Source organism: Melanerpes formicivorus, unplaced genomic scaffold (assembly GCF_026170545.1).
Source record: "Melanerpes formicivorus ecotype bairdi unplaced genomic scaffold, bMelFor1.0.p_v2 SCAF_1, whole genome shotgun sequence".
In the NCBI taxonomy this organism is placed as follows: Eukaryota; Metazoa; Chordata; class Aves; order Piciformes; family Picidae; genus Melanerpes; species Melanerpes formicivorus.
The window spans coordinates 40,409,202-40,430,706 of NW_027142353.1; the positions used below are offsets into that span (position 1 = coordinate 40,409,202).

General features: G+C 41.7%; 1 protein-coding gene across 1 annotated transcript in view; it reads right to left on the reverse strand.

The window, feature by feature from the left end:
* Positions 1-17,936, reverse strand: part of OCA2 (OCA2 melanosomal transmembrane protein) — a 221,053-nt gene extending 203,117 nt beyond the window's left edge. Inside the window, exon 1 of the mRNA XM_068140672.1 lies at positions 17,690-17,936. The gene's annotated coding sequence lies outside the window, so the exon portion shown is untranslated. The remainder of the gene's footprint in view (positions 1-17,689) is intronic.
* Between the last annotated feature and the right edge of the window lie 3,569 nt (positions 17,937-21,505).

The window sequence follows — 21,505 nt, forward strand, 5'->3', positions numbered from 1 at the left end:
ATGTTATAGTTCTGACAAATTCATTAACTTCTTTCTCAACTTAAAGCATTCTTACAAAACCAAAAGGCAGAAAGCACGTGCTATGGGATGAAGACTTATGAAGCTGGCAGTTTTTAAAGCTTATGAAAATCCAAATCCCAGCTAAAATGTATGGAATGTGAGCTGCACCTCAGGGCTTTGTCCAAAATGCACCAAGGCTAGAGTCCTTCCACTGACTTCACTGGCTTTGGATCAAGCCCTCAAAAGATGTAAAACAGGCTTGAAATGCTTAGCTTGTGTGAGATATTTGATTACATATAGAAGTTGCCCAGGTCCTGACTCTGAAAGGAAAGCTGAATCATGCTATCTCAGGGCCAGAAAGTCAAAATCACACAAGAAAACTGCAACCTCAATGTTGGCAAGATGGCAACACGAACATAGGAAAGGTAGAAAGTGAAGGACAACCAACCAGCCCAAATCCACAGGAGAAGAGGAGGTCTATGAATACTGATGCTGCAGGTGGTGAATTTGCATTTTCTGGCACTGCTCCCTTCAGACCACAGCATTTCCTCCTCCCTCACCCACAGCACATGCTCTTTTCATGCTGGTGGGAATGTGATTATAAATTATTTTATTTAGGTGTCCCTGGGAATTAGGTAACAGAGCTTTCTTACTACAACAAAAAGGAAGAGCAAAAAAATCTCCAAAGCGATTAAGCAGTTTAAACATTCCAGCAACTAAGGATTGATGAAAGCATTTAGGAAAAGAAGGTCAGGCACCACAGACCTGGAGACCAGAAATGGGAGTTTCTGTTCCCTGCCTTACTATGCGTTTAAGCCCATCTCAGGGCTAAGGCGTGCCTTGTCTGCTAAATAACATTTGTCCAGTATGTTTCACTCAGCATAGTTGTAAATTATTTTGATGCTTTGAGGAAGTACATTATAGTTGTAACAGTAACAGCCTCTGTTCATCAAAATGTTTGTCCTATGTGTGAGAATACACCTGAGTGTGTGTTTCTGAATGGGGGAACAAGGATGGCCTCTGTTCAGATTATTTTAAGCAAACCACCCCTGATGAGCAATTGCATCTGTTGGCACTCACAGAAGACAGTGAGTTCTTAGGCAGAAAGTTCACTGCACAGAACAGTGATTAGTGAGCCCTTCTGTGAATTCCTCCAAGTCTTCAGAAGGTTCTGCAACAAGAATGTATTTCTGAAGCGGCTGCTTAAAGATCTGAGGGAAACTTGGCTGGAAGAATAGCCACATGATTCTCCAGTCTTTCACATATTTTTGGCTTTCAGACACTAAGTCTGACGTGACATGACAGCCTTACACAATCAAAAACTCACCACTGACCAACAGAGCAGTGTGACATCATGACAGTTAAATAGAAGGAAAAAAAGGCAGACATGCTCCCACCTTTATCTTTCTTTCTTTATTCTCATTTGAATTTGTTGTAGCCTCTGACAGCTCAGATGGAAGTGAAAACACCCACAGTGACTGGCTGTCATGTGGGGCAGCATGCTAGCTGCAAGCAAGTTGCCCTGAGCACACAAGTACTATGATCATCTTGTGTCAGGAGAGTGCCACAAGCACAGCCAGCTCCAAGCTTTCAAAAAGTTCAGATGAGTTTGTTTCATCTCTAGTCCTTCATCATCATTCCATTCCTTTAAAAATCCCTGTTGAATAATAGGCGCTGAAAATATAATTTGCAGGTGACAAAACTCAACAGAAAGCCAGAAGAAACTATCACCTTTTTGTGTGACAATTGGCTTCACTCTACTCTTGGTCTCTAACTTTATATTTTTGAGATGACACACTATTCCCACTATAGGACACAGGTACAAATACAAAGGGAGAAAGGAGACAAGCATATTGCACCTGACACACTAATGACTCTTTTCCCTACCATAAAGCTTGAGCAAGATGCATTTGCACTTACTCTAAATCCTATTTCCACTGTCAAAGCAGTGTAAATGAATGCTAGGATTGGTGGGAACAAGGACTATTATCTTCAAAGAGGTAATTTGACCTATCTAAACTTTGCAGCAATTTTGGTGGAACAGAGAATTTTCTTTACCAAGATAGAATTTGGAAATCTCACTCTAGCAGTAATATGAAAGTGGAACACTAGATACTTTCATGTATCTCAAAGTCTTAAATTTAATCATGGATTGTACTTCAGGAGACATCTTATGCAAAGGTATGCACGAATTCCATGTTAAACTGCAGACATTTGTGTCTTTCGCTTCACACAAGGTAATTGCTACATTCTGAATAATTATTAGATAAAGTAGTTCACAAAAAATACCTCACTACAGAAATAGTTCTGAGTTAATAAACTAGCAAAAATTTCTGAATTATTAGCTTTCTCTGACATATAGCTTATCTGTATTTTAAAGCTAAATATCAGTTCTTCAAAGTAAATGCATTCTCTGTGATGCTCAGAGCTGTAGCTCAACTGATTGCTAAAGTGAAATTTAAAAAAAAAATAAATAAATTTTTTAAAGTTATATTTATTCCATACAGTATTTCTGAAAGCATTCATGAAATGTGTTGCATTCAATATGCTAAATGTTTTTTCTGGTTTATGACCTTTTAAAGCAGCCTGTGGGTAGCCTATTCAGTTTATCAAAAAAACAATAATTTGTTTCTCCTCTGTTTCATTAAAGCCAAAAAGTTGGACTGCTGAGCTGATTTTTAGTGCAGAGAATAAATGGATTTTTTTTTTTTTAAATCAATTTATTTGAAGAGGAGGAAAGCTATCCATAATCTGTGAATGACCGATAAGAGTATGTATAGCATTTGCAGGAGAATGCATAACTTTGTGTCCTTCAAAATGTGAGGAAAAACAGTAACATCTGCTTAGCCCAAGTATTGTTGGAACTGGTGTGAGAAGTTTCCCTTTGGAAATATAGACACTTTTAGCTCAGGGTTATATACACCAAAATTACTGAGATAGGTTTTTCTTAGTGGACAGTATGATGTTTGAATTTTTTATGGTTATAAATTGATTTTAAGGCCATCACCTGGGTTTATTCAGAGCAAGCATAAACAGACCTATGCAATCTATCCACAGAAAATGAAGCAAGGAGAGAAAATGACTGATGCTTGAACCTACTGGGCAAGTCATGACACCAATTGATGGAAACCAAAGCCAGACAGATTAAAAAAGGAAATACAGAACCTTTTTTATGGCTTTTTTTTTCAGTCATCACAGTGATTAACTAATGAAACAAGCTACTGAGGACAGCAGCCTGGCAGTGTCTTCTTGACTAGAGTTACCACTGGGACATCTGCTTAGACAAGACGTGCTGCTCAGTCCAACTCTTGGAAAACTGACTGAAGAGTGCAAATGTGTCATAAAAACATGAGACCTGCAGTCAAGAGTCCCTTTCAAGCCCCAAATGCTATGAAAGTCCCACTGTAAAAATTTCAGTTCATGATCTCAAAAGCATTTGGGGTTAATTTTCTAGCTCAGGAAATTTATCAGTGTCAGTATCAACTGGAAGTTAGTCTTTAGACCTTGTCTTTACAGATCTTTGATAACAACCATGGGAAACAGGAATGGTTTTATCACAGTAGAAAGAGTTGTTTCAAAAATCCTCACAGTAATCTGTTCATTTTGGACCTATAAAACTTCTAGGGGGCTTAGGTGGAAAAAAAAAAGGCATCTAGTTATTGAGATTTTTTTTCTTTTGTACATTTTCCTGCTTAAAAAGCAATGCTTCTGCCAGCAATTTTCATTGAACAGTTATATATAGAGCCACTTCAGCAGTGAAATAGGAAGCTGCAATCACACTCTGCATGCTTTGGCAGCCCTTAATATGGGTAGGATGTATGAGAAGTACTGTGTTCAGACTATGGGTTTTTTTTTTTTCCTTTCCTAATAATAAAAAAAAAAGTAAATTAAAAATTTTAGAAAAATCTGTCTTCAGAGCTTCTGTATAAAAAGGCAGAACTCATTAGCTGAAAGACTAAATGCAAAGAGCTCATTATGCTTTTGCAATGAAGATACTGAGTTTAGCCAGACATTATATTTTAATTGGATTTTCCAGCAGTAAAACTAGAAGTGTCTCAAAACAAACCCTCCGAGGGAGGACAGGACTGACTCTGCACTTTCCCTTTGAGCTGCTGTAGCCAGTGGAACATCTCTGTGTCTTTGTTCCTTAGGACTGCAGCCCCAGTGGAGGAGCTCATTCGTTCACCCTATAAAGGAGGAAGCTGATGATGAGGACTACCAATGCCTGCAGCCTTGCCTCCCAGCCCCAAGCTGCTGAACATGAAGAAACGCCTTTCAATGCACCACACTATACAAGAACTTCATTATGCGCTCCTCCGCTCAGCCCAACTCTCGCTTCAAACCTGACACACCTCCTTGAGAAGCTGCTAAAAGGGACCCTTGTACCCAGGGAGAGCTTGTTTGGATACATAGGCCCCATAGACACTACTGCTTGGGCAGCTGCATTGCTGGGAAGACAGTCTTGCTTGTCCAGGTGGGCTCTAGCCCCTCAACACCCACATACACATGTGCTCTCCTGCAGCACAAGCAAGGACTTTTTAAGGAGTATGTCATTGACTCATGCTGTTTCTGTAATTCACTGCATGGCATAATATAATGTACTGGAAAATGAACATAAACTGATTTGCCTTCCTTTTAACAGGTGAAAAAAACAGCTTGTAGCAGGCTGCTTTCTCACACAACTATGTGATATGCACCACAAAACAATTCAGGTTGGAAAGACGTGTGGAGGGCTTCTAGACCAAACTCTGCCCAAACCAAAGCAAATGTCAAACTGAACTGAGGTTGCTCAGGACCTTGTTCACCCACGTTTTGAATATTTCCCAGGACAGAGATTGTTCAACCTCCCTCTCCCTGTTGCAGTGATAACTGTTGCAGCCACTGTTCTGAGGAGGGCAGCTGCTGGATGCATGCAGAGTGCATGATTCCTTAGATGATCAATTCCTTAGCATGCTGCGTAGAGCAAAACAAAAACATTCCATGTGTGCCAAGAACAACCTCCTCATGTTGGCACCCTTTGATTGGAACATGGTGCAGAAGCCACCTCCTTGACAGGCTGACATCTCTTATTGGGAAAAGATTTTAGCTTATGTATGTAGTTTTACTGGTTAGGGGATTGATAACAAAGAGTATAAAAAACAGCCACTCTGAGCAAGAGTCACTTTGGTTAGGGATCTTTGGTTAGGGGTCATTGGTTAGGGCTGCTAGGGTCTCGTTCTTCTGTTAGTTAGCTACTTCTGCCTAAGGCTTCAGTGTAGGGATTCTGCAAGGAATATGCTTGGGACTTCTGTTAGCTGCTTCATCTGTTAAGGGCTTCCAGGACTTCTGTAAGTGGGACTCTCAGACTTTGTAATGCTGAGGATTCTACAATGCTACAACCAAGGTCTTCTGGGATGACTTGTGAGATTCTCTGCTCTCTGCATTTCTGGAATCTCGTTGCTATAAGGCAATGGGGTTTGTACCTTCATTTGTCATCCAATGGCCCCCAAATTGGGTAGAAAAACAGCACTAACCTATTCTCAGCATGAGAAAAAATTCCTTACATGCAAACAGAATTTTTCTTACAGTAGCATGTGACTGTCTCTTCTTGCCTTTTACTGTGCACCTCTGAGAAGAGCCATGCTCCAACTCCTCTATAACGGCCTTTGATTGCTGAAGGCAACACCAGCATCCAAGGCCTGTGGATGTGGTCTACCTGGACTTCAGCAAGGCCTTTGATACCATCCCCCACAGCAAACTCCTGTCTAAGCAGGCAGCTCGTGGCTTGGACAGCAACACTATGTGCTGGGTTAGGAACTGGCTGGAGGGCCGAGCCCAGAGAGTGGTGGTGAATGGTGCCACATCCAGCTGGCGGCCAGTCACTAGTGCTGTCCCCCAGGGATCAGTGCTGGGCCCCATCCTCTTTAACATCTTCATTGATGATCTGGATGAGGGGGTAGAGTCAGTCATCAGCAAATTTGCAGATGACACCAAGTTAGGAGCAGATGTTGGTTAGTTGGAGGGTAGAAGAGCTCTGCAGAGGGACCTTGACTGACTGGACAGATGGGCAGAGTCTCACAGGATGGCATTTAACAAGTCCAAGTGCCGGGTGCAGCACTTTGGCCACAGCAACCCCATGCAGATCTACAGGCTGGGGTCAGAGTGGCTGGAGAGCTGCCAAACAGAGAGGGACCTGAGGGTGCTGATCGACAGCCACCTAAACATGAGCCAGCAGTGTGCCCAGGTGGCCAAAAAGGCCAATGGCATCCTGGCCAGCATTAGGAATAGTGTGGCCAGCAGGAGCAGGGAAGTCATTGTGCCCCTGTACTCTGCTTTGGTTAGGCCATACCTTGAGTCCTGTGTCCAGTTCTGGGCCCCTCAATTTAAGAAGGACATTGAAACACTTGAACATGTCCAAAGAAGGGCAACAAGGCTGGTGAGAGGCCTTGAGCACAAGCCCGATGAGGAGAGGCTGAGGGAGCTGGGATTGTTTAGCCTGGAGAAGAGGAGACTCAGGGGTGACCTCATTGCCCTCTACAACTACCTGAAAGGTGGTTGTAGCTGGGAAGGGGGTGGTCTCTTCTCCCAGGCAACCAGCACCAGAACAAGGGGACACAGTCTCAAGCTGCACCAGGGGAAGTTTAGGCTCAAGGTGAGGAGAAAGTTCTTCATCAAGAGAGTCATTAGTCATTGGAATGGGCTGGCCAGGGAGGTGGTGGAGTCACCATCCCTGGAGGTGTTCAAGAGGAGATTGGACGTGGCACTTGGTGCCATGGTCTAGTCATGGGTCTGTGGTGACAGATTGGACTCAATCCTCGAGGTCTCTTCCAACCTCAGCGATACTGTGATACTGTGATTTCTCTTTTCCAGGCTCCCTCAGGAGAGAGAGTGACCAGAAACTCAAAAATCTGCACATCACACATTTTGTACCCCTAATAATTGTGAGAAGTAAGTAAGCATCGACTGGCACATGCAGCCTGAGGAAGTGGAAGCAGTGGGTTAAAACAGAGCCCTACAGGCCTGTCTGTGCCTGGTCAGTGCCACTACAACTTGGGTGGCCCAAATTAAACCATAAAAACTTCTGTCTCAGATCTTGTACATCTAAATCAATGTGCTTCATCTCATCACCACCTGAAATTTGTAGTTATTTGAGATTAAAACAGTCTTAAGTTGCCACAACAGTATTGCAAGTCCAGCAGCAACAGCATTGTCTGTGGTCTGACAGGAAAAGAGTAAAATAATCTCTTGTATATGGAAAATGCATCCCCAGTGTACTTTCTCCCATTTACACCAAGCCCATAGTGGAGAGAGACAGGACTAACAACCCAACAGCAGCCCTGTTCATTACCTGCTCTAAACACAAGGAATTTTATACAGGGTAAATGCTTTCAGAAGGTTTTGTAGAACTCAGACCATTTTTTGTAGCTGATCATGGAAAGAAGTGACAGGAAAATGGTTTTCTGGGGACAGTATCAGACTCCCTGTGCTGTTATCCACAAGAAATTCAGCTCCAGAAACATTTACCCAAGAACTGGAGCACAAAATCACTCCCATCAAAACAGCTACCAGTTAATGGCTCCTTCCTGACTAGCTATCACCTGAAGCAGGCAAAGCATAAATTACAAGTTGTGTGATAACATCCTTAAATGGGAAATTACAAGCATGTCACCTGCTTTGCCAATTACAAGCCTGGAAGTCTGGTTACAGTGCACTTGTACTGCCCCATCATTGCCCCTCAATCATAGAATCATAGAATGTTAGGGGTTGGAAGGGACCTCCAGAGACCACCAAGTCCAACCCCCCAGCAAAACAGGACCACTTAGGGCAGGTCACACAGGATCTCCTTTAGGTGGGATTTGAAGAGCTCTAGAGGCTACAAGCTCTCTGGGCAGACTGTTCCAGTGCTCTGTCAGCCTCATAGTAAAAAGGTTTTTCTCATGTTGAAGCGGAATTTCCTATGATTTAATTTATGTCCAGTGCTACAGGCTGGGGTCAGAGTGGCTGGAGAGCAGCCAGGAAGAGAGGGACCTGGGAATACTGGTCGATGGTAGGCTGAACATGAGCCTGCAGTGTGGCCAGGTGGCCAAGAAGGCCATTGGCATCCTGGCCTGTATCAGGAACAGTATGGCCAGCAGGAGCAGGGAGGTCATTCTGCCCCTGTACACTGCACTGGTTAGGCCACACCTTGAGTCCTGTGTCCAGTTCTGGGCCCCTCAGTTTAGGAAGGATGTTGACTTGCTGGAACGTGTCCTGAGAATAGCAACAAAGTTAGCGAGGGGTTTGGAACACAAGCCCTATGAGGAGAGACTGAGGGAGCTGGGGTTGCTTAGCCTGGAGAAGAGGAGGCTCAGGGGAGACCTTATTGCTCTCTACACTGACCTGAAGGGAGGTTGTAGACAGATGGAGGCTGGTCTCTTCTTCCAGGCAACCAGCACAAGAACAAGAGGACAGTGTCTCAGGCTGTGCTAGGGGAGGTTTAGACTGGATGTTAGGAGGAAGTTCTTTATAGAGAGAGTGATTGCCCATTGGAATGGGCTGCCCAGGGAGGTGGTAGAGTCACCATCACTGGAGGTGTTTAGGAGAAGACTTGATGGGGTGCTTGGTGCCATGGTTTAGTTGATTAGGTGGCGTTGACTGATAGGCTGGACACAATGATCTTGAAGGCCTCTTCCAACCTGGTCTGGTCTATTCTATTCTATTCTATTCTATTCTATTCTATTCTATTCTATCCTATCCTATCCTATTCATATCACTGCATATCATTGAATGATGCCCACCAGCACCTACTACAAAACACCTGATACATTTAGTGTCAAACTGTAGCTCTTTGTTAGATAATTTCTTTGGGTATTTTTAGCTAAAAGCTGCTTTGGAAAAATGCTTTGGATGAAACCTTAATTTCTGTTAACTGAGAATAAATTTGCCTTTATTGAAGTCAGTGGCAAATATTTACTTCTTTCTACTTCTGGCAAAACAGAAAAAATAATTTTGAAATTGAAATTACGTTGTCTGTGGCTTCATAGTTTCAGCCAGGCTGCCATGACTTAGTTTCATTATGCTGTCTATATGCATGCAAATGAACTGGTTTACTAGTATTTTATTCAGAACATTCAAGTCAGTGGAGCTGAGGCACATACGTTGTGACAGAGTTTAGACTTAAGCCCACTTAATTCATAAAGAATAATAGCATAAAGAGATGTTAAAAAGTGAGGATCAGTCAAAAGTAAGGATTGCACACTCTGACACTTTTCCACCACATGAATCAAAGAGCAGCACAGGACGGTGGTGGGAAGATTTGATTCAGACATGCACTTCTGAACCAGTAAGACTGCCCAGTAAGACTGGAATCAGCACCTATGAGTAGTCACATAAATCAGAGGGAAGGAAAATGTGTGCAAAATTAGCATCCAAATCCAGAAGAGAAAAAGTGGAAAGATAAACATACAGCTCTAGCCACCACTGGTGAAGAACACCTGAAAATTTGTCTTCAGGTCTTTCTGAGGCAAGGCATGCATGTGATTACTCCCAGGTGGGAGCAATTTCTGCAGATTGCACTCCAGCCCCTGCTCAACCCAGGCCTGTCTTCAAAGCTGGCTAAAGCAGATAATAGATCAAGGTATTATCATCTGGGGTACACAAAGCAGGCCAGTGTTTGGACCAGGCACTCCCTGAGTGCATCAATCCAGCATAAGAAGAAAATGGGCTCACAGTACCCAGGTTTTGGCTCCTGGGAGACACAAATTTGGTGGCTGTGTATTCCAGGGCCATGCTCAGCAAAACTACCAGGCTGTCCTTCAGGGAGTTTTAATCTGCCTCTTATTCCTTAGTTCTTTATTTCATCTAAACACCAATAGTGAATGTTTCTGAAGTGTCACAGTTTCTAAGGACTAGGCACCCGTGAGAGACTGAATCTTGTCTCTCTCCATGTGACTCAACAAAGATAAAACTACCTTTGCTGCTTGCCCAGACAATAGCTGATGTGTACTGGGCAGTTGTCACTGGATAACGACTCTGGAAGGTGCATAGTTAAAATTGCTCACCAGACTGCAGCTGCATAAAAGATCTGAGCAACTACTGGCTCAGTAGAAGGGAAACACAGGAGAAGGAAAACACGGAAGGAAAAGACCTGGACAATGCTGCTCTGAAGAAAAATGGGGAGAATACCAGGAGAGAAAAAATAATGAGACATCACCATGTATCCTGGAAGAATAGAATAGAATAGAATAGAATAGAATAGAATAGAATAGAATAGAATAGAATAGAATAGAATAGAATAGAATAGAATAGAATAGACCCGAGCAGGTTGGAAGAGACCTTCAAGATCATCGAGTCCAACCTATCATCCAACACCATCCAACCAACTAAGCCATGTACCCAAGCACCCTGTCAAGTCTCCTCCTGAACACCTCCAGTGATGGTGACTCCACCACCTCCCTGGGCAGCCCATTCCAATGGGCAATCACTCTCTCTGTATAAAACTTCCTCCTGACCTCCAGCCTAAACCTCCCCTGGCACAGCCTGAGACTCTGTCCTCTTGTTCTGGTTCTGGCTGCCTGGGAGAAGAGACCAACCCCCACCTGGCTACAACCCCCCTTCAGGTAGTTGTAGAGAGCAATAAGGTCACCCCTGAGTCTCCTCTTCTCTGCAGGATAAGCAGCCCCAGCTCCCTCAGCCTCTCCTCATAGGGCTTGTGTTCCAAGCCCCTCACCAACTTTGTTGCTATTCTCTGGACACGCTCCAGCAAGTCAACATCCTTCCTAAACTGAGGGGCCCAGAACTGGACACAGTACTCAAGGTGTGGCCTAACCAGTGCAGTATACAGGGGCAGAATGACCTCCCTGCTCCTGCTGGCCATACTGTTCCTGATGCAGGCCACGATGCCATTGGCCCTCCTGGCCACCTGGGCACACTGCAGGCTCAAGAAGCAGACCAAGAGGAACCCTCTCTTCATGTCCTAAGTTCTACCTGCTACAACTCATGGAGCTGAAGAGGCTGCTCAGAGGACAGCAATGACCCCTCCTCTACAGCAAAGCTGCAGCACCCTTCCACAGCCAAAGCTGCAGCACCCTTCCTTTACAGACTCAAACTGTCTTGGGGGGTGAGGGGTGTGGTAATATAATTCCTTTCCTCTTCTCTCTCCCTCTTCTCTCTCTCCCTCTCTATTTTCTCTCTCTCTCCTTCTGATCCATCCACTTTATTTGTGTATTAAATAGTCTAGCTGTTGATCTTTTGGCCTTGTTTGTGCCTCTAATTTCATAACACGGGAACATTCAGAGGAATTGAGTCTCTTTCCCTCTCTGGACCGAGACAGCACCTTATTCCCTTTCTGGAAAGTTTTAGGCAGAACTGGGTCTCTCCCTGTCAATCCATGAAGTCAGTCTTCAAAGCTAATACATTTTATCAGGGTGCTTCTGTAAGTTTATTCTCTGCCACATCCTGCAAGACACCACCTGTAGCTACACCATAGGCTGGGCCCCAGCATACCCAGAAGGAGGTTTGCTTCAGACAAGCAAACCATATCAGGCAAGAGCCAGACCCCAGCACACATGACAGAAACAAGAGCGTTTGGCTGATGCTCATCCCTCAGCTGACTGGCCTGACCGTTATGTAAAATTCCTCAGATGATGATGAGGCATTCCTGGTTAGAAACAGATGGTCTGAAGAGCAGCTGGATGCAAAACCCACTGCAGGAGGAGGTGGGGATTTATGAATAGGTCACCTATTTCCACACACACATACAGCAACCTGCTCTAATTTCCTGCTTTACCAGAATCTTCCTCAAGTTGTCACATGAAGTGTCATTCATGGGCAGCAACCTCACTAAGCTTCAGCTCAGATACAAAACAGCTGTTCACTACTAGCCACAGTGAAGCCCTTTCTCCCCTGTGCTTCTGAGCTGCTTAGTGTAGCACACCTGGAAAAATAATTTCACTGGGAAATTCTATCTGCACTTTATAAATTGATTAACCTCATTCAGTGCAATATGAAATTTTAAAGTAAATCAAGGAAAGGGTATGCAAGCACCACACTGCCAACATGGAAAAAATGTATTAGCAGTTACAAAAGTATAAAACACCAGCAAAGAGAAAGAGAGAAAAAAACAAAAAAAAGTAAAGAAAGAAAGAAAAGGAACTCTTGCTTCCCATGGACTGCAAAAGACTGAGTTTCTCATTGAAGAAGTCACGTCCTTGAGTGAAGCTTGAGCTATGTATGAGGGTATTTAAGGCTCTTCCAGTAAGTTTTCTCGTGCCTATCAGTGAGTGAGTGTGTTCATCTGCCTCATTTCCTACAGAAGTCCTGCTGATTGTCCCTGCCTATTCCTACATTGCCAGTTTTCAGGAGGTTTAGCTTTGAGGCACACAGCTGTTTCATCCACATACATCCAAGTCTTACTTCGAGATTTTCCTGACTTTTTCATTCAAGGCCCTGTAATCAGCCCCCTGCCCTTCATGACTGCCAGGTAAAATTCACTCTGCTATTGATGAAACAGAGCAAGAAAGTTTAATTACCTAGTCAGGAAATTAGAAGATAGTTCACAAAGATTTATGAAGGTGCATTGTCAAGTAAAAGAAAACATCTTGCCAGAGCTACTAAGCAGGTAGAAACTATTCCTTCTTTAAAGAGTCCTCTTAGCCAGAAATCTTCCTGCATACATTCCTAAGTATAAATGTCAAATATTAAAAAGTGCTTTATAGTATGAACATTCCTTATGATAGATAATACCACTTTGAAAAATATTTCCACCTGCAGAACTCAGGTTAGCTTGATTAAAACAAATGATCTCTACAGCACAGTGAAATTTACAGCACCTTCTAGAGCAGTAAGTGTACTACAAAGTAAAATTAAATGTCCTTAAAAAGAGCCACAATGACCAAAATTAACAGGCACCATTTACAAAGATCGACCACTAGAGAGACAGATGTACAAACAACGAATTGGTTACTTCATAATCACCTTCAGAGGGAAAAATCACACATAGACACCCTTTTGGGATGTTCAAGGAACAGCAAGCGGTACTAAATGTGACACTTCTTGTATTTCTGCTTTGACTTAGTTTTGAACAAAATTCCTTCCAGAAAGCTCCCATAATCCCCAGTGAATAGAATAGAATAGAATAGAATAGAATAGAATAGAATAGAGTAGAGTAGAGTAGAGTAGACCAGGTTGGAAAAGACCTTTGAGATCATCAAGTGCAACCTATCATCCAACACTATCTAATCAACTAAACCATGCAACTAAGCGCCCCATCCAGTCTCTTCTTAAACACCTCCAGTGATGGTCACTCCACCACCTCCCTGGGCAGCCCATTCCAATGGCCAATCACTCTTTCTATGAAGAACTTCTTCCTAACATCCAGCCTAAACCTCCCCTGGTGCACAGCTTGAGACTGTGTCCTCTTGTTCTTGTGCTGGCCACCCAGGAGAAGAGACCAACCCCCGCCTGGCTACAACCTCCCTTCAGGTAGTTGTAGCTCCTGCATCATGCACCTGGAAGATGCATTTTGCTGCTCCTCATCACAGAGAACAAAATACATCCCAGCTGTGCCTTGTACTTCCTGGGACAGCCACTTCCCTGTACACTAATTAACACACCCACATTAATTCCAAATCCACAAATCCAGAAGAAGCCCCGTAGCCATATTGCCCTACAACAGCTGGACTGGAAGGAGAATGTGTGCTTCATTAATTCCAGGTGTGATGACAGGTGAAAAAAAAAGATTTCCAGCAAATGATGCCTTGAACAATAGGGGGTGGGGGCGGGGGGGGAGGGTAATACACAGTCCAACACAAGGCCTAAGACCAGAGCAGGCCTCTGTCTTTGGGGTAGCAACAGAGCAGCCCAGCATGAGCAAATCTCTTTCCATTATATTTATTAAACTTTTCTCAAGGGTCATTATTTTAGTTAGGAAAAAGTGATGGCACCACCTCTAATCCTGCTATAGAAGAGTTCTTTGTAGGCAAGCTCTGCGAAGCTGCTGAGAACTGCAGCCCAGCTGTGGCAATAGCTGAGCGAGGCATGGCCTCATTCCTCAAACCCAAAACTCTGGTGGCTGAGCTGCAAGCTGCGACAGCACAGCACTGTGAGCACAAAGCAGTTGTGTAGAGGCTGAGCAGAATTCAATAGCTGGGAAATAGTGCAAAAAGAAAACGTCAACAAGACAAATCCTGTTGTCCCTTTGTGTTTAGCAACCAGAGAGATTATAGCCCAGACTACTGACAAAGAATAATCAATGTTGTTGTCAATTTTGAAATTACAAGTTATAAGGCTCATCATGCCAAGATGCTTTTTTTAATTAAAACAGAAACGTAGCATGTTGATTTTCTATATTAAACTAATAATTGTAATGACATGTAAAAGAGGTGAAGTTTGTTGCTACAAGCAGCAGATGCCAAAGAAAATAAATGGTTAGAGGAGACCTCAAGCATAGCCTTCACAGTGTGTGCTGGTAGTTTCATAGATCAAATAAATGCAACAATAAATATCCTTCCCAGGAGAGTAAAAGAAGTGATGTGTTTATGCAAACTAGTAAAAGGCAGTAAGAATCAAATGAGACCTCTATAGTGTTAATCCAGCTGACAACACAAGCCTTTGAAGTGAACAAATTACCATGGAAAAAAAATAAGGCTATCTGCTTGAAGAGAAGCTGGCAAATGGCAAGCAGACAAAAAAAACCCTGTGGAGACAGATGCCTCCATAACCTTGTCCTGTGGCACACATCTAGTGAGAATCTGCAATGGGACTTCAATGGCCCCTCTGTCAGGTACCTTTTGCACTTTCTGAGGCTCCATTTTAAGAGCCACGTTCTCTGAGAGAGGTCCATTCAACCCACTGAATGCTGCAGAAAGTTTTCTGTCAAGAAAAATGTCATCAGTCAACCGGAAGTTGCTGCACCCCACAGAGAAGTGGGTCCATCCATTGATTTGCTGAACAGGAACACAACTTTTATTTCTTTGTAGGCTATAAATTTTCCCTCTAGAAAGGCACACTTTTTTCTGTCTATTTTGTTAGGAAACTACTGGATGAAGTTACATATCTCCAGAGATCAAAAGATTCAACATTTTCAACAATATTGTGGGTCTATGACCAAGGCTAAAGCATGTAAATGTGACTAACATGCAAGCCCAATTGTTGATTAATGGCTGAATATTTTTTTTATGTTCAGTGCACCTTTGAGTAAACAGATAGGTTTGACAGTAACATGCAGCTCTTCTAATGGACACAGTGTTTTCTTTCTTCTCTCAGGTCAATTAAAATTTCAGTAGGGTCATCCCGCTTGCTAAATTGATCTGTTCCTAGCTGGACTCAGATTTTAGAGTGAATGGATGATCCTACAGCGACCACATTTAAAACACAAACATCTGCCAGCCATTACCACACACCCATTTCGGAGTTAATGCTCAATTTGTCCATGCTTAGAGCTGCAACACATACAGTGTGGGCCTGTCAGAAAATAGTAGGATTATTGCAATATTCTGGTTCCATTAACTGAAAACTGTAGGAAAGCTCATCCAGACTTTGGTACACAGATTTCAGTCATTTTGTTTTGTAAGTTGGACAAGCTGATAGGGTTTTGTAAAGCTCTTGAAAAAAAACCCAGGTCACCACTGCATCAACCGCCAAACTATATTGCACTCTTAACACAAAGTGGTAGTATTTTCTCTTGTCAATGTGTCAGATTTTTTTCCCTTTTTATTTTAATTGAAGGATATAAACTGAACTGAATAGAGTCACTACACTTCCCCTAACAAATGAGGCTATATGGCTGCTCTAAAAAAAGTAATTAATCAAAACTCCAGCAGTTTAATCTATTCCGTGAGAGAGGCAATGACCAAATCTTAACAGTAAGAACCTGAAGGCTTTCTGATGTAACAGGATTTAGCAATAACTTTTCATTTGCAGTTCAAAGTTAATCCTCAGGAGAAAATGTGATCTGGCAAAAGCAACCAGTCACAGAAAGAAAAAAAAAAATCATTAAACTGTAGGAGTTTTTCTTAGTATTTCTGCATCTGTTTTTACTGGGAAACATTACAGAAATAGTTGCTGCATTGTCTCAGACTAAAAAGGCTTTTCTTACATGATATATTTGTCCCTTTTCTACATAATTTCTCTATCAAAGAGGGAAAAAAAAAAAAAAAAAAAGAAGAAAAAGAGCAAAAGGTTAAAGTTCTGAGTTCTCCTACTAGGCTATAGTTTTACTTAACACAGTTTCTGAAGGGAAAATCACAGGAAAAATCCCTTGGATTAACACCCTCCTCTTCCTTCTTTGTCCTTTGACAACAGTTTCACATGGCCACAAGCTTACATTTTTCATCTGTCTGTTTTCAAACATCATTCCCAAAGGCTTGTATCAGGAAATAATTTCTTTTTCTAGACTTAGCTGTAGGAAAAGTCCTTAACCGGAACAATTCTCATTAATTCACCAGGATCTGTTCAGCTTTAAATTTCAGAAATCCTGTCATCCATGGTTTCCCTTCTTTGTTCCAGTAATGTTTGATACTAACCTATGGTGACCTGTTTAACTCACAAGAAAGCATATGGATGCTTCAAGGGAGAACTGATGAGGTCCAAATTAGTCTCCTACTGATAGATCAAAGTCTCCATTGAAACCTAAGCTTTCAGCAGCAGTTCAGGAGCTGCCCTCATGAAGCTACTGAGAATTGTGATGCCAGCATGTGAGAAGAACAACATTTTTTTGGTGAGAGCTCAGACAGCAAATACATGTCTCTTTTACATCTATGTCTATATTTAAAAAAAAAAGAGAGAGAGGTTCCTATGCATGAGGTTAATCACATCTATTGAAAGTTGCAGATCTTCAATATCTGTTTTACATGAGTAGTAGATTTTTTTTTTTTTTTAATTCCTCATAAAAAATATGTAGCTGCATTTAGGTGATTAATTGCCTGAACTCCTTCATTGAAAACCAAACATTCACACGGATTTGTAAACTCTCAAGCTCTCAGGAAGTGGGACAGTTTCACCTTCTTCCTCCTGCAGTAAATGCAGGGTTAAGCAGAACAGACCAGCCCATTGTTGCTCTCTTTCTGGCAGAGTACTCCAGCAAGGTGATTAGAAAAATCACAACAGCTTGTTACAAATACAGCAAACACAAGGAAAATCCATGAAATGGGATGATTCAGAAAAGTAATGGGAGCGCATACCTGCTTAATTTTTTATTAAATCATTTCACTTGAGAGAGGCAGTCAATTGACAAAATCAATGTGTTACATCAACATACAGACCTAAACATACTTTTTAAATGAGAACGTTCGTGTTTTAACATCTAGCCCAAAACATAAGACTGAATTTCTTCCCTTGCTCATAAACAGAGCAGGGGGGATAAAAAAGTACACATTAAAGATTGCAGTAAGTTTGAGTCCGTAAAGAATCTAAAGTAAGTTAAAACAATCATTTGAATAGTAAACATTCTAGGAAAGGTTAATATTTGAGACAATGTAAAGGTAAAAAGAAATGTAACTACTAGAGCCATTGCATATTGTTACAAACTCTTCAGTATGTTCCACTGATGTTTTAAAATGTTGAATGCTCAGGTGCATATACTCTCCAGAGATCCTGCACTGCTTGCAAAGTTTGAGTAACTTTTAATATGCAATATTTAATTGCCCATATTAAAACTCTTCCTCACAAAAGAACAGAATTGCATTAAACTATTCTGGAAAAGTTTTCTTTTAGAAAAAAAAATGCATTTTACCTGCTCTTGTGAAGAATTCTTGAAGCCTCTTTTGAATTCTTGGGGGAAAAAAAATATGCACAGATGTTACAAATAAAAACTTGGTTCAGCTGAGGGAGCTGCAAGATGCCTGGCGTTTTCTGAACAGAAAGATATTTGGGAAAATGACTTTGTCGCTGTGGAATTCAGCTCAGTTCTTTGTAGTAAGCATCTCTGGATGGGGAGAGAGTGACATTGCATCTTGTGCACACTCATAAATGAAGCAGGAATTCTCAGATTTTCCATCATGTGATTTCAGCGAGGAACTAGCACTCGACTTATTCCCAGCACCCATTACTCCCTGCCCAAACACAGTTCTTGTGAAGCCTGAGATGGATGTTGCAAGTGGCAAAGAGAAAAAGTACACAGATCAGGATTAGCTTCACTGAGCAGACAGTTCAGGCATTGCCCTGAGCTTGGGCAGGAAGCAGAAGGACAACAGAGCAAAAGTATAATTGTTAAAATGCCAGAAAAGTTATAAAAGAGCACATTCAACTGTTCTCACTATGAAAAACTGGTTGTATTTGAAAGGGGAGGGGAAAAAAACAACATCACTTTTTCTGCTATCAGAGAGTACTAAAAGATTATTCTGACACTCATGCTTTATACTGGTATTTCAAACATTTACAAATTACATACTCAATGCAATATTAATTAGGCACCATACCAGCCAAACTCTTTTTGCCTGTATCAGATAAAATCGGATAAAAGACAATATAATCTACAATCCCTGTACAGTACATAGAGTCAGAGTCACAGAATTGTTAGGGTTGGAAGGGACCTCAAGGATCATCTAGTTCCAACCCCCCTGCCATGGGCAGGGACACCTCACACTACATCACGCTGCACAGAGATACATCCAGCCTGGCCTTAAAAACATGCCAACTGGAGAAACAGATGCTACATTTATATTATAGCTACAAGCAGAGTAACACTAAGAAAAATAATATTAAATTGCTTTTTTTCACAGAGAAAAATGCAATTAACACTTTGCCTTGAAAAACTGAATGTTATTAAGTAGAAATTATGGTTTCTGCTATGTAAGCATTCCTAAAGAAGCAATTGTTCTTGAAAGATGATTAAGCATTTTTGACCTTCTAAAATTTGAGCCAGAGATTAACACTTCCAGTTCCCTTAGGATTATCTATAAGGTCATCAATAATTATCTCCAATGTTCATATTTGATGTGCATCATGAGCGTACATTCATGGCCTGTCTCTTCCCTCTTGCTGCTGGAGAGAGGTCCTTACTGCATGAGTCTGGTGAGGAAAAGTGATGAGGAGAATCATTGTTCATTTTCTATTAAATTGTTCCATTTTTGCTGTTAATGGAAGTACCTAATTGTTCAGAAGTGTGGTGTTGAAGGAAACTCTTAATTGTCCAAAAGTGTGTTTTTCAAAGCTTTTCTATCTTTTTCTTGCTGTGTTGGAGATCACATGCAATGGATGTTCTTTTCTTGTAAAATAGATTCCAGTTTAATTTGATTGTCTACAAACACCAAGGTGACAACAGTTTAGGCTCTAGGCTCTAGGAAGTTACATATACCCCTGTAACTCAGGAAGTGCCTGGTCATGTTTTGTGAATCAGAATCTATTTATACCTTTCTCCAGTATCACAGAACACATTAGACTGCTCTAATGTGGCAATAGACACACCAATGTGAGACAGTCCTTTTCAATCACAGAAAACATCATTACCATGAAAGTATTAATTTACAGGTAGATTATAAGCAGAGGTCATCCCATGTAGTTTTATGCAGACAAATGAGTCCACTTCTGCTTTCAAAGGTTTTTCTCACGCACGCACACACACACACACACACACAAAAGAGTCCCTCTATTAAGACAAATTATTCACCTCAAATTTTATAATGATGATGATGTAAAAGATGCTGTAAAAACACAGAAAAATATGGTGTTTCCTTCTATACAGGTGATGTAAATCAGAGAAAATAGCTGTTACAGTTTGAAGGGGGAACTTTAGCCCTGACTGCAAAGACTGAAAATAAATTACCATTGGATATAAAAGGAAAATAATGATAAGATCTATATAATTCATTGGATTGCTAATGGGAATAGAGAGCAGAAGCACAAACAGTTCTTGCTCTCTTCTTCTGTCACTTCTGCTTGCAACTTTCCTGTCTTTCTCCTGTCACCAGGGTACCTCTGTTTTGCCTACTGTGGGAGGTAACAGGAAAGAGGGAGGGAGGAGGTGCATGGGTCCCCTGGATCTGTGCAGGAAAATATGTATGAGGAGCTTCTGTGTTGTTTATAAATTGTGTATATATATATGTGTGTGTGTCTGTGTGTATAGCACATATCTTGTGTGTTTTGTACATATTCATTGCATTTCATATTTCTAGATTTTAGATTGTAAATATCATTTCATTTGCTTCCATCCCAAACCAAGCTACGACTGGCAATTTTATATCAGAGGTAGTTTCTCCAAATTAGCTGGAGGGGAGGGGGGAGGGGTGTGTGTAATTTCAACCCACCACAATAGCAAACAGGGTATGGAATGAGTAAAACACTTTTGATCTCCATAGTAATTGTAATTTTGAGGGATGCAGACTGTTCTGTTTGCCATAAGAGGTCATCAAACATTCATCACTTCATTTAACCTACATTTCCATTAAGGTTTGTGCTACATCATTTGGATGGCCATATTAACATTGGAAGGCCAGGCAGAAATTCTGAGAAGTCAAAAGAAATGCTTACCATGAAATTTATATGTTATAGAAACAACTTCATGCTTCACACTTTTACCTCTTTCTCCTGTAAACCTTTAACTGCTGTCATGGATTGAGTTGAAGCTGCTGCCATTATTCATACCATACCCCAATCATGCCAGCTTTCAAAGAATGGAAATGCTGACTGGAGCAAAGTATTATGGGGCTTGAAGTTCAGACTGCAATATGGAAGGCTTCCTGTTCCAGTTGCTGCTTCTGGGTTCTGGGTTCTTAAGCATTGGTCTTTCCCACTGTGATGACAGCCAGACAAGGAGGGATGGGGGAGTAGTTTTCTGGCTTGGGCTTTTGTCTTGGTTGCTTCTGCTTGCTGCTGCTTTGTGCTGTGTTTTTTCTGCAAATAGGTTAAGGTAATTATGCATTTTGTACTATGTTTATCTGATTTTGATCAGTAAGCTTTATTCTTATCTCACTTTTTTTTGGTCTCGATCTCAAGTTTTTGAGTGTTACTTTTCCCTCACTTCCATGTTGGGAAAATAGCCAGGTTAACCTGCTGGTTCAGTTTGACCCATTTTGTCCTGTTTCCAACCATTACACTACAGACCTAGCCATAAAAGTGAGGGCATTGGCTGGTAAATGCAGAACTAACCTAAAATCTGCATATAAATTTGTGATAAGTTGGAGGCTGCTGTGCACACAGAAACCACAAGATCCTGCTGATGCCGTGGGCTTGCTATGCTCTTTAAGGCTTTCTGAAGCTTCATACAGCATCGTCTTAGAAGAAGCTGCAGCATTTCTTTCCCACATTATAAAAAGACCTGAAAGAGTCAGTCCTACCAGATGTGGATACAGAAGAGATTTACTAAAGTGGTTGTCACCGGTCTGCAGCAGCAGAAGAAAGCTGCCCAGCTTAAAAACCAGAAGCTAAGGTACCCTTAGGGAAAACAGATGAAAGCAAACTCAGGGCATTCAGGATGCATGGTATGAAATAGAAGTAGGGAGCAGAAGAACACCTCCACCTGTGGTAGGAAGGGGTGTTGTAAATAGGCTAGCTGCAGGCATTGGGCAAACAGGAGATGAGCAGACCTTGGAGTCGCCAGAAGGAGAAAACA